This window comes from Schistocerca americana, chromosome 7 (genome assembly GCF_021461395.2).
Source record: "Schistocerca americana isolate TAMUIC-IGC-003095 chromosome 7, iqSchAmer2.1, whole genome shotgun sequence".
In the NCBI taxonomy this organism is placed as follows: Eukaryota; Metazoa; Arthropoda; class Insecta; order Orthoptera; family Acrididae; genus Schistocerca; species Schistocerca americana.
Genome location: NC_060125.1, coordinates 620,379,613 through 620,396,171, shown reverse-complemented (window position 1 = coordinate 620,396,171; position 16,559 = coordinate 620,379,613).

The window sequence follows — 16,559 nt, the reverse complement described above, 5'->3', positions numbered from 1 at the left end:
GGTGTTCTGCAAACATTTTTAGAAAGTAACTCTGATGAATTGATATCAGGTTTGATTATAGTATTTCCTACATTTTCAACAGATTTAATAAAGAAATCATTGAATTTTTGGGGACTTATATTAATTTTTTTGCTTCTTACATCTTTAGAAACACCATTTATTAATTTCCATGCAGCTTTGCACTTATTTGTAGAATTATCAATGGTATTGAAATTATGTGCTTTTTTGGCTTCCACGATGGCTTTTTTATACTCATTCCTGCATTTTATATAGGCTAATCTGGCATGTTCTGTTTTCTGATTGCTACATATATTGTGCAACACCATAACTTGGTTTTTCATACTTGATAGTTGTTTAGTGAACCATGAATTTTGTCTGTTTGTAGCCCTGTTTGTAAAGCCTTTGTCAGTTAATTTGCATTTCTTTATGGGGATATTGTCATTAAATTGCGTCAGAAATGTTTTAAAAAATCTCTCAAATAATAGTTTCCCTGACAAATCAGCACTAAGACTATAACTTGTGTCATCATGACATTGGTTGAACCAGTCTCTCTCAGCAAGGGACTTACAGAGCTGAACAATTTTGTCATCTGTGACAGGCCTGGTGATTATAACTTTTGGGACAGGCTTAGGAATATTACTATTATCAATACAGAACCTACTTGTATAGTTTAAAGATACAGAGTCATGATCTGAAAATGGAAACGCTGTAACAGCACATGATTCCTCTGTAGTTTTAAAGTTGACAAAAATATTGTCAAGACATGCTTTATCTCTTGTGGGCCTGTTATTGATTGAGTGCAAATTGCACTGTCTTAAAAGGTTTTTCAACTCAGTCACAGTACGTTTATGTGTTGTTATATCAAAATCCGCATTCAGATCTCCACCAATTACTATGTCATAATGCAACCATCTGGTCCCTCTTAGTACATCTAACAGCATGTCCAATTTTTCTAGAAATACATTGATGATACCCTTAGGTGACCTGTAAAGGGATACTATTACTAACTTAAGACTGTCCATAACTATACCAGTGGCTTCAAAGTTCTGTTCCTCACATAAATAATCTAGGTCCAACTTAACAATGGAGCAGCTGAATGACTGATTAATATATATTGCCACACCACCTCTTATATGCAGTTTTCTACAGTAACTATTTGCTACATTATAGTTATCAAGTTTGACAACTGTAAGTACACTCTCAGTAACCCAATGTTCACTCAGACAGAAAATATCAAATTTGTTATCTAGTCCAAAACTGTTTACAATAAATTCTTTATCTATTAGTCCTTGAACATTCAGATAGCAAATTTTAAGATCATAATTGTTGTTTATTTTAGATTGAACGTTTTGGTGAGATGTTGTGAAATTTGTTACACTACTTATCTCCTGGGCTGCTTCATCCTGCTGCCTTCCACTAAAAAATCATTTAGACGGACAGGAGGTGCTGTTTTCCGTCTACACGTAACACTTGATGCTGCTTCTCCTGCTGCAATTCTCATTTCTCCTTTTAGAGGCACTATAGTTACTGTTGCTGGTGAAACTTCTGCTGTTGATGCTACTGTTACTCCCTTTTCCACTGCTGCTACTGATAATGCCACTGGTGACTGTGACGCTTCACATGTTTGCACAGTTGTAATTTTTTCATCATAGGGTGTATCTGCAGATGTTTCTTCCTCATATGCTGTTGGTGCACTTTTCTTTTCTGTTGTCATTGGCAGAAAACCTGTTGCAGGTAGTGCTATTTTTACATAGGCACCCACTCCTGCTGTCTTTATCACCTGGAGAATTTCTTTCGCCAGCACTTTCTTGCCTAGGTTGTTTCTGTGCAGTCCATGTCTAGTAAAATGCTCTCTTACTGAACTCGTTGCTTCAATGAAAGTTGTGTTTACAAAACCGCTACAAATCTTCCTGAATTTCCGATTTGTCGCGATGATTTCTTTGTTTACACACGAGTCTTCCGTTAAGTCGTGTCTGTAGGGAATGTTTACAACAAATACCTTCGCCTGTGAAATTTTTCCTAGCGATTCTTTCAGTGTTCTTACAGCAAGGCTGCTTTCATTTTTATAGACATCGTTTCCCCCTCCGATTATGACACAGTTGACGTCGCTTTTCACGGAACTTTCACAGTTTTTCAGCACTTCTCGTAGAGGAGCACCAGGTTTCGAAATTCCAATCACTTTATATTCGGATTGCATATCAGACATGATTGTAGCCAGTCCCTTGCCATGACTCGTCGATAATATGTATATTTCTTCCTTCTTCTTCTCTGTTTCCTTTTTTGTCTCGTGTTCAGTTTTATTACAAGTTGCTCTCACACGATTTTTTCGTTTAATAGTATTTGATGGTAACGTGTTTCTGCTGGCACTTTTTTGTTCAACAGATCTTTCCGAGCAGTTACCTGTTACACTGAGATTTTTTGTCCGTTCACCATGCCCACCGTCATCGCCCCATTCCACCTGCAAACCACTGGCCTACCTGTTGCCGCATTACCAGCACACCCAGTATGACACCCGGCTCGCTTGAACGACTTCCAGGTTCCGTGGCCGAACCTTCCTTCACGACATCTACCCACACAGCCCCCCGACGACTTTGTTGAGCTGACCGTGGTCCGGCTCTCGCAGTCACTCCCCCTCCCTCCCCCCCCCCCCCACTCTCTCAAGAATACTCCATACTGTCGGGGGGGCGGGGGGGGGGGGCGTCTATGTGGCGCCGATTAAATTGACACCAAAATCGATATGCATTGATCTTTGGACTCTAAACATTATCTTTGGCTGTTCTGCCATGTTCAGTTCATTTCTTCGTGATCCTTGTATGTGTTAAGGTTAATAAATGAACTATTGCTAAATGGGTGTGATTGTTGGTGCAACCAACCCGGTAATCCTCCTCAAGATCAAATGATCCCCTAGGAGTATGCACTATATACTCTACAGTAAAGTTCTGAATAAGACCATACAAGCAGCAAAGAACATGTGCTTGAAGACAGAAATTGATTACTCAAGCAATAAAGTAAAAACCATTTGGAATTTTATAAAGAAAAAAACCAAGGAAAAATGCTGTTCATAGTGAAAATATCCAAATAAAGAGTTAGGGTCATCTTGTTAGCAATCCAAAAATAGTTGCAGACACATTAAACAAACATTTTTTAACAGTAACAGAAAAAATAGGTTTATGAGGCTCCATGAACCAAGCCATCAATCTTTTGAAAACCAGAGTACCTAGCTCAGTACAAGTACAACACATGAAGGTAACAACAGTCACTGTTCAAGAAATTGAAAGAGTTATTAAATCTCTGATGAGTAAAAACTCTCCTGGGATTTGACAATATCTCTAACAAATTATTAAAATACTGCTGCAGCCATGTATATAAAGTCCTTTGCCACATTTTTGATGCATCACTTAAGCAAGGAATAGTTCCTGAGAGCCTTAAATATGCAGTTGTAAAACCGCTGTATAAGAATGGAGATAAGACGGATGCTGCTAACTATTGGCCAATATCACTACTGACAAGTTTTTCAAAGGTTTTAGAGAAACATGCATGCCAGTATAGTTAAGCATCACAGGGATCAAAATGTCCTCAGCAAAAGTCAGTTTGGATTTCAGAAAGGTTTTTTAACAGAAGAAGCAATATTTGCATTTGCTGGCAAAGTCTTGGAATCCATCAACAAAAAACTAAAGGTGGTTGGGATTTTTTGTGACCTAACAAAAGCATTTGATGGTGTCAGTCAACAGCTTCTTTTACAAAAAGCTGCACATCTCAGTATAAGTGGTTCATCAGGGAAATGGCTTGACTCATTCCTGTCAAACGGGAAACAAAAAGCTGTAATGGATAGTCAAAATGGAGTCCCATTACCTTTAGAATGGGGTACCATCACATGTGAAGTGCCTCAAGGCTCAGTTTTGTGCCCCTTGCTTTTTATTATCTTTGTAAATGATCTGCCTATCTGCACAAAATATTGTAGATTCACCATTTTTGCTGATTACACTACACTGCTGAATGGTAATTCAGTAGATAAACTTGAGGAAACAGGAAATAAGGTTTTAAGTGAAACAGTGAACTGGTTTAATATTAATGGCCTTTCCTTAAATTACGCTAAAATAAACTACGTTCAGTTCCGCACAACATTCCAAGATAACGAAATAATAGTAAAAATAGGCGAGCAGGTGATGACCAGGATGGATATCTCTAAATACTTAGGCTTCCATATTGACAGCAAACTGAACTGAAGTGATCAAACCATATCCTGGATCTATGCAAAAGATTGAGTTCAGCAACTTATGCATTACACATTGTTTCTTCTTACAGAAGTTTGGAAACCATGAAGTCAGTCTGTTATGGTTATTTTCATGCCATTATGGCATATGGAATTATATTTTGGGGTAATCAGTCACTGGCTAAAAAAGTACTGTGTGCACAAAAAAGAGCCATAAGGATCATGTATGGACTTCATCCTAGAGCCACATGCAAGAATCTTTTTAAGAAACTTGGAATCCTTACATCCACTGTGCAGTATATATTCTCTTTGACGCGATTCATAAGGAAAGAAAAATCCATTTTTAAACTGTATAGTGAATATCATAGTCATGAGACGAGAAGAAAACATGATATCCAGTATGAACATGCAAATCTAAGTATGGTACACAAAGGAGACCATTTCGCTGGCTTTAAGATTTTTAATGCCCTCCCTTCCAGAATTAAGTGTTTGGTAGAAGATGAGCTCTTGTTTAAAAAAACTTTAAGGCATTTCCTATTACAAGGATCATTTTATATGATAGAAGAGTTCCTGAACTACAGTGTTTAGCATTTCTTGTATTGTTAACTGCAAATATGTGCCCAAATCTACTATTGGAATCCTGACTATTGTTTATTGTAAACATATATTTTGCAGTATTTATTTTCTGTAACATTTATTATTTTGTAATATTTATTTATCTCTCAGAATTGATTTTCTGTAGATGAACCTAAGTTACTGTTTACTGTAATATGAAATAATATTGTTATGTTTTTATGTGCTACCATAGATTTCTGACATGTTCCATATCCTGTGATACTGTCACGACGTGGATCACTGGAACAAGAAATAAATAAATAATAAATGAGTATATGTACAATTTCTACCACTGTAGGTTGTCAGAAGGTTATTAATATTTTATGTGCCTGTAAGATACTTCAGACATGCTTAGATGATTGTTAATGAACTGCTATTGCCACTGTTAGTAAGGATTTGAAATTGTCACTTGTGCAGAGAGTAGCAAATTGACATTTAATGTTCTTTTGCATGATTCACAAATGTCCATTTCCCTTACCTCTCAGAAAAATTTAAACTGCGTGAGATCTGATCAGCATGTATAGGAAATCAGTTACATAAATAAAAATATGAAAAATTTCCCATGTGAAACTATAGAGCAACTGTTTGATGTTTCATTTAGTTGGACATAGAATCCTGTCACAGAAGTTTTCAGATGGTGAACCAGTGGTTGTGTGTGGCTACTCAGTGAAGATACTTCTGTGGGTAGGTGCCAAAATGTGACAAGAGCAGTGCAGAGTTTCTGTATAAGGTGATGAATGAGACTGAAATGAAATGTAGATCGTTTTTATTGTTGTGTCAATGTTACATTTCCTGCATGTGATCTGCCGTGTTGCAGCAATCTTCACAGTATTTTGTCTTCTTATTCTCAGATGGATACTGAAAGAGAGCATTAATCACCTTCCAAGCTACTTGAATGATGTAATTGACTGAATTTTAAATCTTCTGTGTTAATGATTTTAAAGAAATACAGATCTCAGCCACAATGGGGCATTGAATTAAATTCAATGTCAACAAGTGAAACTTTATGCCAGACTAGGACTCAAACCCAGGTTTCCCATGTTAACAAGCAGTCACCTTAACTGCTTCAGCTATGCAGACGTGCTTCCCTTCCAGCCCAAATTCTCAAATTGTCATCCACCACACATGTAGCATCCACCACCCATGAGCCCCAGAGCTCGCAGATGTACATGATTACCGCAAGAGTTCAGGTATAGTGTGTGTCTACATTGAAGTTATCATTACCATCAAGGACACATCTGACAGAACAGTCACCACACATCTAATAATGTACTTCTGTATTACAAAAACATCATGTCTGAATGTACACTCTCATTACAATGCAAGTAGGCAGATCTTTTTAAAACTGATGTAGCTTGGATAAGATCAAGTCAAGATTTTCTATACAAGCCAGTTCAGCAGTCACTTTTCATAGTGTTCATTGTAACCCTGGCCGTCTCTTTTTCTTCTTGTCTTCTAAACACCTTTAGATCACAATGCCAAGAAACAAGCAGCCCCCTGCAGCAGGTGGAAACATTCATTCGTCATCCCACGTTGTAGATGCGATGGGTTAAAGACATTACCCCACCTGCACATATCATTAGAATATATCCCTGAGTGGGATGTCCCCATACTTACTGCAGAATGTCACAAACATCTTTTTTGCCACAGAATCCTGGAAGTGGGACACGTTGTTTCATAAAAATGTCATGTCACACTTCATGATTTGGCCGAAAACATTTATTGTCTATCCTCAGAGCTAACAATTTCAAAAGCTGGACTTTGCTGATTATTTGATCATCATCTAATAATAAAATTTCTCTGTCATGAGAATCCCATGCCAGAAGCTGCATGCACTGTCTGTAGTTATAGTTAATTGAAAGTCTGTTCCCTGTAAGCAAACGAGCTTGTAGTGGCATCAGTTGCCAACAGTCAACAGTGACTGCCAGTATCAAGACAAAAAAACAATGAAAAAGTGTTTTTTTGGAAATGATTGTCTTTGTCATTGTGTTCCATTGTTGTTCTCATGTTTCGTGCTATGGTGTAAAGTGTACTATGACTACATTGCGTGTACAAGAGTTAATAATGCATTAAATTGTATAATTTGTGGGTTCAGTACATGAGTATCATTTGCAGTCACTGCCACAGTTCCACAAGTCTAGCCAAATTCCTACAGTGGTGACTCTCAACAATGGTTTGTTTCGTGGGAACTCAGTGAACATGCCACACAACTTATTGCCAAGACAGTGGATATTGAAGTGTATCAGAAGCTATTAGGGCCTTTTGCCAGTTTGGACGAAATGTCCCAAGGGCTGCATAATGTTCCAAACTATATGCAACCAAGTAAGTCTGAAAATGTTAGTGTAAGTGACTATCAACCACTTCCTGCATGTATTCTTCCATGGACCAATGCCGTATGACAACATTCAGTGCAATCTTCCAACTTTTCTTTGATGGAAGAACATCAGAGATTTGTATCTACCTGTACTACAGAACCCACACTCAATACCAGTATATGAACTCAACAGCAATATCTTACTCTTCTCACGGTGATGTGTGCTACTGCATTGGAAATTCAGGTGATAAATCTGTTTTAACTGGCAGTGGAGCTCACCCAGCCAAGACACACCAAAAGATTTCTGGTGCTGCCACTGTGTCACAGCTGATTGACAGGATTCCACTTGCCCAAACCCCATGATCGACACTGATGCCTTACAGACACTTTCCCAACAGTTATACTATACAATGCATTCCTCTGATATCAGAGCAATCACATACTTGGTTTGTGATGTAGAATCGGTGCTTACTACTAGCAACTTTTTTGATGCTGCTGCAAAGGCCACTGCTTTACTTTGCCACACAGGTGAGCATGCAGCTACTATCAGTGATTAAATTCTCTCAGCACTGCCTTTCAACAAGTTTGAAATATTGATTCAAAGCGTTTGTAAATCACCTGAGCAGCAAATCCAACAGCCTGTCTTCTCTGAACAACTGAACGGTGTGCCACCCTCACAATTTTGGCACCACTTATGAATATTGGTGGACTCTATATTAATGCCTGACCTGAAACTGTGGGGAACATGGACAAACAAATTGCCTCATGGAATACAAATGTTTTTGATATGCAATGAAGGACTCCCAAGGAAATTAAGTTACTGTTAGCAGATCATGTTTTTGTGTTGAAAGATGGCCACCCTCAGTGCTTCGTATCAGATGACGCTTACTGAGCACACCCGATCAGTTGTGATGCTTCCCGAGAGGCCACACACAGAGCAGCAGCAGCTGCCTGGTCTTTCCCTGCAGCCACCCAGACAGTACCCAGCATGCCCAAAAATGCCTGAAGCTACCAAATGGGTCATTGCCCTCCAGCTGCCAAGATACAACTATCCACCAGGCACCGCCCATCTCTCAGAGTACGGACAGTGGCCAACGGATCAAGCATAGCTATTGCTTTCATGCACACTTTGGCACAAGTGCATTTGTCCTTGCAAACACCTAAATGCCGCCTGCAACCTTCACTAGAGGTCAGAGGTTGCAATGCTACTGAAGCATACTGTGGAACCACCAGTGTGAGCCAAATGAGTTTGGCCCCACTGTCTACCACTGGCAGTGGCTGGCTATATTTACATGACTGACATACCAACTAGTATTTCTCGGTAGACTCTGGCTCTGAACTCGGCCCTATTTTGGCCTTTCCTCTACTACTCAATTGACTGCAGACATTTTACCTTTCCTCAGGGTGGCAAACAGACCAATAATTACAACATACAATACTACCATACATGACACTGATTTTGGCAGTGGAATACCTTCAAATGGTGCTTCGTAAAGACAGACATGAATTGACCTTGAAACTTCCTGGCAGGTTAAAACTGTGGTCAAACATCACTTTATGTTTGGCCCCTGCTTAAGACAGTATTACTACTCAGGGCACATATTGGTTGAAAGCACCGATGATGGCTGTTAATCAGTTGATATCGATTTGCAAAAGTGAATAAATAAAACATGATTTTGCAACTGGTTGCTGCATATTTGGTAATTTTATGGTTTACAGTCACTGCATGACTTGGGAACCACATGGAGCCCACCATTCATTGATGTTACTGCTAGTATTGACACAGAAAACAAAGAAAAAGTGTGCATTTTTGGAAATGATTGTCTTTGTTGTTCTGTTATGTTGTTATCCTTGGGTATCATGCTATGGCGTAAAGTGCGCTCTGATTACATTGCATACATGGCAGTTAATAAAATGTTAAGTGTATCTTTCATGGTTTGTTCGCACTCATCACCACCCAGATTCCTACAGATGTATGTCAGTCACTATCAAGTTTGCTAAATCATTTTCATTCCATTCCACATTTTTCAGTTTACCTTTTATATCATACAAAAATAAAGGAAACTTTTTGAATTATATATTATGTTTCACTAAACATAATATATAATTCAAAAATTCCTATCGATGTCGCCACTCGATGCTGCCACAGGGTCCCATTCTCCAGTGCAAAGCACCACAGATATAGTAGAATGTAGGAGCTGAGGGTTTCAGGGAAAGGTTAACAACAGTGGTATAGGAATGTTTCAGCTCTTGATTTGGTGGAATGTTAGCAGGGAGTTTTGGAGGGTGTGACAAGTTGGAAAGGCCAGGTAGGCAGGATGTGGATGCTGTAAGGGGCTGACGAGGAGGAACACTGTGGGCAGTGTAGTGGTGCCCCAGTAGTTGGATAAGTTATGAAGTTGGTGTCTCGAATACTCCTCCATGTGTTGGAGAGCAAGGGATTCATTTTTAGAGATGTGATGTGTGTAGCAGGGATTGCAAAGTAGCAGTATCTTGTGGAGGGAGCAGAATCAGCTCTGAGATTCCTGTGCCATGGATATGTGTTTTTGCAGTATCAGGCTTGTGAGAGCCAGGAACTGGTGGAATCTGAAAAAGTGCAGGTCATTGTGAAAGGAAGGGTAAGATCCAGAGAAAGAAATTTTTGTGGTTAGGCCATGGTTTAGGCAGTGCTTAAGAAATGGGATGTGGGACTGGGTTTACCTAGGGAAAGGGATACTTCCTGAACTGGTGCAGAAAGATGGAGCAGGGGATCCATTGTCACAGGGATTGTACAGAGGAAACAGGAATGATACGGAAATGGGCAAATGAAGGTGTTAGACAGTTGTGAAGAGAGCTAGATAACAGAAAAGAAGCGTAAAAAATGTGTAAAGGTGCACAGAAACATGTACAGATATGTAGAAACTCGCACAAATACATAAAAATATGCATAAATAAATAAAAATATGTACAAATGCATGAAACTACATAAAATTATGCTCAATTATGTTAAAAACATACAGAGACATGGGAGAAAAGGAAGGGATGAGATATTGGAATATGTGTGTGTTGGGATAAGGAAGAGAGGGGGAAGAGGATTCAGTTAGGTTGAGAATCACGAGTTTGTGTGGCACCGGTAGATGTGGAAAATAAAACACTAAAATATGTGCGGATGAGGGAGGAAGTGGGATCAATTGGAATAATTATAATTGTCAGTGGAAGAATGTGGAGCATTAGGTGCTGGATCAACAATCCATGTGATCATGTAGCCATGTATTGTGTGCAGACGAGATCACTGATGCAGTATGGTTTCGAAGTTTGTGCAGTTTCCATGGTGGTGAACAAACACAGGAAAGAAGAGAAAGCACAGACACTGAGAAGAGTAATGCTACAGAGAATAGTAACAAAGGAAAATATCACAGGGTTATGGGATGGAGGAAAACACATTAGACAAAATCAAACAATGGAAACTCCAGGTTGGAATGTCATCAGTATAAGGAAAAGATAAATTGCTGCTCACAGATTAGATTAGATTAGATTAGTTTTTCATTCCATAGATCCGTGCTGAAGAGATCCTTGTGGATGTGGAACATGTCAATTTTTTAAAATTTTTTTGAACTTTTTTTGTTGACACATTGAGATGTAGACAGGCACAATGAAAAGACATTTACAAGAAATGTCTCCATAACACCTGTGTGTTGTTCAAACTTACCAGTAACAAATCTAGCAGCCCACCTCTGAATTGCTTCAGTGACTTTCTTTAATCTGATCTGGAGAGTATCCCAAACATTCAAACAGTACTCAAGAACAGGTCACACTGGTGTTCCACATGCAGCCTCCTTTACAGATGAACCACTCTTTCCCAAAATTCTCTCAATGAACTGAAGTTGTTCGTTCATCTTCATTATGACAGTCCTTAAATTTTGGTTCCATTTTGTATCACTTTGCAATGTTATGCCTAGATGTTTGATCTACATGAGTGTGTCAAGCAGTAAACTAATAATGCTGTATTCTAACATTAAGGGATTGTTTTTGTTACTCAGTCACATTAACTTACACTTTTATAGATTTAGCTCTAGCTGCCATTCATAAAACCAACTAGAAATTTGATCTAAGTCATAGGTTCACCCTGTCTGTCACATCATTTATGTTTATAGAGTGTAATAGTGGTACTATCACACTTCTCTGGGGCACTTTTTATTTATTTACACGTCAGAATCCGTAAGACCTAATTGAGGAGCAAATCTCCAAGATCATGGAATGTATCAGTACATGAAATTACAACACAAAAATAGAATGAAACATCCCCCAGGCTGTGGCTAAGCCACGTGTCCACAATATCCTTTCTTTCAGGAGTGCTAGTTCTGCAAGTTTCGCAGGAGAGCTTCTGTAAAGTTTGGAAGGTAGGAGATGAGATACTGGCAGAAGTAAAGCTGTGAGTACCGGACGTGAGTCGTGCTTCGGTAGCTCAGTTGGTAGAGCAGTTGCCCGCGAAAGGCAAAGGTCCCGAGTTTGAGTCTCGGTCGGGCACACAGTTTTAATCTGCCAGGAAGTTTCAACACAAAAATATGTTCATGAACCCAAAAAAAGTCAATCCATAAGTTTAAGTAAACGCAATCAACAGTACAACAAGAATCAGCTTAATTTTTTAAGGAACTCCTGAAGGAGTCAACCATGAGAAAACTTTTCAGTTTTGATTTGAAAGAATGTGGATTACTGCTAAGATTTTTGAATTCTGGGGGTAGCTTATTGAAAATGCATGCAGCAGTATATTGCACACCTTTCTGCATAAGAGTTAAGGAAGTCCGATCTAAATGCAGGTTTGATTTCTCCGAGTATTAACTGCGTGAAAGCTGCTTATTCTTGGGAATAAGCTAATATTGTTAACAAGAAATGACAGTAAGGAATGTATATATTGAGAGATCAATGTCAAAATACCCAGACTCATGAACAGGGGTCGACTAGAGGTTTGTGAACTTACACCACTTATTGCCCAAAGTGCCCATTTGTGAGCCAAAAATATCCTTTTAGAATGGGAAGAGTTACCCCAAACTATAATACCATATGACATCAGCGAACGAAAATAAGCAAAGTAGACTAATTTTATTTTTGCACGATCAGTCACTTCAGATACCATTCGAATAGTAAAAGTGCCAGCATTGAGTCTTTGAACAAGATCCTGAACGTGGCCTTTCCATGACAGTTTACTATCTATCTGGACACCTAGAAATTTGAACTGTTCAGTTTTAGTAATCGTATGTTCATTCTGTGAAATTAAAGTTTTGAGTTTTGTTGAATTGCATGTAAGAAACTGTAAAAACTGATTCTTACTGTGATTTAGTGTTACTTTATTTTCTACAAGCCATGAACTTACGTCATGAACTGCACTATTTGAAACTGAGCCAATGTTGCACACAACACCCTTTACTACCAAACTAATGTCATCAGCAAACAAATATTTTAGAGTTATCTGTAATACTGGAGGGCATATCATTTATATAAATAAGCAACAGGAGAGGCCCCAACACTGATCCCTGGGGCACCCTCCACTTGGACATACCCCACTCGGACCCTACATCACAGCCATTCTCAACACTGTGAATAATGACCTTTTGCTGTCTGTTGCTAAAGGAAGAGGTGAACCAATTGTGAGCTACTCCCCTTATTCCATAATGGTCCAACTTCTGGAGCAATATTTTGTGATCAACACAATTAAATGCTGTAGTTAAATCAAAAAATATGCCTAGCATTCAAAACCTTTTGTTTAACCCCTCCAGTACCCCACAGAGGAAAGAGAATATAGCATTTTCAGTTGTTAAATGACTTCTAAAGCCAAACTGTACATTTGATAGCAAATCACATGATATAAAATGATCAATTATCCTTACATACACAGCCTTTTCAATAACCTTAGCAAACATTGATCTAAAATTGTCTACATTATCCCTGTCTTCTTTTTTATAAAGTCTCTTTACTGCTGAGTACTTTAATCATTCATAAAACGGACCATTCGTAAAGGAAAAATTACAAATATGGCTAAATTCAAGGCTAACATGTGCAGCACTGTACTTTAATATTCTGCTAGGCACTCCGTCATATCCATGAGAGTCATTAGTCTTCAGTAATTTAATTGTTGACTTAGTCTCCCCCTTGTCTGTATCACAGAGGAGTATTTCAGACATCAATCTCAGAAAGGCATTTGCCAAGAGAGATGATTCCCTGTAGAAACTAAATTTTTATTTAATTCACCAGCAATGCTCAGAAAATGATTGTTAAACACTGTACTTGTACCTGATTTATCAATAACAGAATTTTTTTTACTATGAACTGACATTATATCATTGACAGTGTGCTGCTTACCAGACACTTCCTACACAACTGACCATATGGTTTTAATTTTATCCTGTGAATTAGCTATTCTATTTGCATACCACATACTCTTTGCCTTCCTCTAGACAATGCTCTTATTTTTGGTGAACCCTCACTGTCAAGGAGAATGTACTGGATTCTATGACATAAGAAGTCTTTGAGACAGACACATATTAGGGAACATGTAGTGTATGTTTGTATCTTTATTAACAGTCTGCAGTGTGGTGCCATGTCAAACAATTTCCAGAAATCTACCGAGCAAGGTGGCGCAGTGGCTAGCACACTGGACTCGTATTTGGGAGGACGACGGTTCAATCCTGCGTCCGGCCATCCTGATTTAGGTTTTCCGTGATTTCCCTAAGTCGCTACAGGCAAATGCCGGGATGGTTCCTTTGAAAGGGCATGGCCGATGTCCTTCCCCGTCCCTCCCTAATACGATGAGACCAATGACCTCGCTGTCTGGTCTCCTCCCCCAAACAATCCAGTCCAAATCCAGAAATCTAGTAGTATGGAATCTGCCCGTTGCCCTTCATCCACAGTTTGCAGGATATCACGTGAGAACAAGGCAAGCTGAATTTTGCATGAGTGATGCTTTCTAAAATCATATTCACTTTTCCAGTTGAGGAAAATGTATTATATTTAATCTGACAAGATGTTCAAGAATTCTGCAGTAAACTGATGTTAAGCAATTTTGTGAGTCTGTTCTTTTACTCTACTTATGTACGTCAGCTGCACTTTTTTCCAGTCACTTGGGACTTTGCACTGGGTGAGGGATTCATGGTAAATGTAAGCTAAATAAGGGGCTAATGCCACAGAGTATTCTTTGTAAATCTGAACTGAGATCCATCCACACCTGGTGGCTTATTTGTTTGCAGATCTTTCAGTTACTTCTCTATGAGAGGGATGACTATTACTATGTCCTCCATATGACAGTCTGTTTGATTGTCAAACAATAGCATGTTTGTGTGATTCTCCTGTTTGAATGATTTCTTAAATGTGAAACTTAAAACTTTGGCTTTCCTTTTGCTATCTTCTACTGCTACACAGGACTGGCCAACAAGTGACTGGATAAAAGCCTTCAACCACTTAGCAATTTTAAGTAAGACCAGAATTTTCCTGGGTTCTTGGCAAGATCTTCTGCTAAATTATAACTGCTAGTTGTATACTATGCACATCACTCTTTTTATAGATCCACAAATTTCTACTAACTTTTGCCTGTCATCATTTGTGCATTCTTCATTGAACCAATAGCGTGTCAGTCTCTGCTTCCTTAGCAGTTTCTGAGTTTTGTTATTAAATCATGGTGAGTCATTTCTGTTCTTAATCCACTTACTCAGCACGTACTTCTCCAGAGCATCATTTACAGTCTGTTTAAATTTTGCTCATTCCTCTATGTCTCTCCATCATGCTGGAACTAAATGATACCCATTTATTTTGTAAGTGGGATGCTAACAAGTGCTTATGTGCTCTTTCTAGCAATAGTACTCTCCTAGCCTTCATAATGAATTTATTAATTTTAGTAAGCATTGTCAGTATGATGACATGATGCTTACGAATTAGCTTCACTCTATCTTTATAATCCAAAGAATTAACTAGTTAGAAAAAATGAAAAACATGATAATATTGTTCAAATTCTATGTGTTTCTCATTAGATAAGTTGTCCTAAGTGCTAACACGAAGGCAAGTTTGAATGTGTGCGAAAGACTGAATCATTTAATAGCAGTAAAAGAAAGCATAAAACAGAGAGAATCCTGGACAGGCGCACTGTGATGTTCACCTGCTTTATTTCTTTGTTGATAGTTCTTGGTGTCGATGTACTGCATTGTTATACTGGCTGAAAGAAATGGGGAGGGTGGGTGGGTTGAAGTTCAACACTGACTACTGTAAATGATGTAGCCAACAGTTCCACAGTTGTGTTGCACAGTTCTTTACTTTCACTGTTCACAAACCCCCAATATTACACTGTTATATAGCCCTTCATTATTGGTAAATGACAAGCCCCATTAATAGCTTGCAGGCAAGCATCAGCTTACTGCTACAATAGTTTGCTGTTGAAAATCTATGAGCAGAAAATACCTAATCACACAGTTCACAGTCCTTGCAGAATAATAAGGTACGTGTGACACTATTTCTCAAATAAATTGAACAGACGGCCTATTTGTGTTACACTAATTCCACTGTTAAGTTAATGCAGTATTGTTACTCTTCCCGTCTGAAAATCAGCTGTGGACTGAATGTCTCGGGACCAAAACTAGGTCCTTTATATATCCTCACAATAACAGACACTGAAACTATACATTGTTTGATGTTTAAGTTTCAGAAATTACAAATAAAACATCACTCATTCAATTAACTGACTCCATCAAATTTTTTTTCTCTTTAATAGTTTCTTCTACCACAAAGGCTAGGCTGAATTATTTGTTTACATGATGAAATTAATATATATATAGTTATACAAACAATACTTTTGACAAACCTGGTAATTATTTTAGAATTAATTAAGAGCTGGTTTTGCTAATATGTTTTCAAAATGCGCCAAATAAATACTTTAAGACTCCTAGTAGTTTTTCTTCAAAATGTTTACAATTATTACGGAATTTATATTTGTTTGTAAGTCAACAATAGAATCTAAGTCACAAAACAATTACTGATTTCACCCTCTAACAAAAGATATTAACTAAGAATAGTCAAAATGAATGAGGAAATTAATGACCTACACAAAACTAAGCACATACTCATGTATGTTAGTGGTAATTAGGCAAAAATGAAAATAAAATTAATTTAAGGAGGCAGGCAGCAAAACAAGGAAGGAAGTAAAAAGATCCCAGCTTGCTTCGTCACAGCATGACTGTTGTAAGTCTTCCCACCTTGGATGGTGGACTCCTGCCTGCACCTTTGCATAGTGGCTCACATGCAGATATTAGAACCATGCTTGATTTTGCACCTCTGCATGCATCTCCGTGTCTGTTTGTCCAATGGGTGTGTGTGGCTATTGGGCACAGGAAGTTGCATAGGGTTAAACTGTCACCAGGAAAGCAATGGGGTGGTAATTTTGAACTTTTGAGCAATCTT